We start from the raw sequence: 710 nt of genomic DNA on the forward strand, positions 1-710 counted from the left end.
AAGAAAAACCCTGATACTGACTCATAATTTATAACTTTCAGCCTTTTTCATTTTCTTACTTGCTAGCAAGTCTTGTCTTTGTTTCCAATTTCAATAAACTTAAATTTACAATAGCCAGACATAGTAAATTAATCAGTTTGCTGTTATATAAGATTGGCAATGTCCATTAGCACCTGAGTTTGTGTGTCTAAGTGAAAACACTGATCACCTAGTTATGTATATTATTTAACCTCATTCCTACAATACGCCTCCTAATTAAGTACTGTTAGCGTTCTCATCTGTAAGATGGAGAAATTAGAGACTTTTAAAAGGTCACAAATTATAAGGCAGAATAAGGATCCAGGCCCAGTTTTGCCTAATTCCAAATTTTGTGTAGACATAACTTCTGATTTTTTGTTTTAATTAAAAAATATACAATACATGCCAAAAACTGAATAATATATATGCATATATACATCTTAAAAATAATTGTAAAACTAAAACCCATTTCATCTTACCCTATTCAAAACAAAAAACATTTTTAGCCTGTGATGAAGCACCAAGTGGGTCCCCCACTGGCCACAGCTCCTTCTGCTTGAAAGATAATCACCTCATGACCCGCCTGAGCAACTTGGTGAGACCTCATCTCTACATAAATTTTTAAAAATGAACTGGGCGTGGTAGCGCGTGCCTGTAGTTCCAGCTACTCGGAAGGCTGAGGCGGAAGGATC

This window comes from Carlito syrichta, unplaced genomic scaffold, assembly GCF_000164805.1.
Source record: "Carlito syrichta isolate Samal-C Ts95f unplaced genomic scaffold, Tarsius_syrichta-2.0.1 Scaffold311317, whole genome shotgun sequence".
Classification (NCBI taxonomy): Eukaryota; Metazoa; Chordata; class Mammalia; order Primates; family Tarsiidae; genus Carlito; species Carlito syrichta.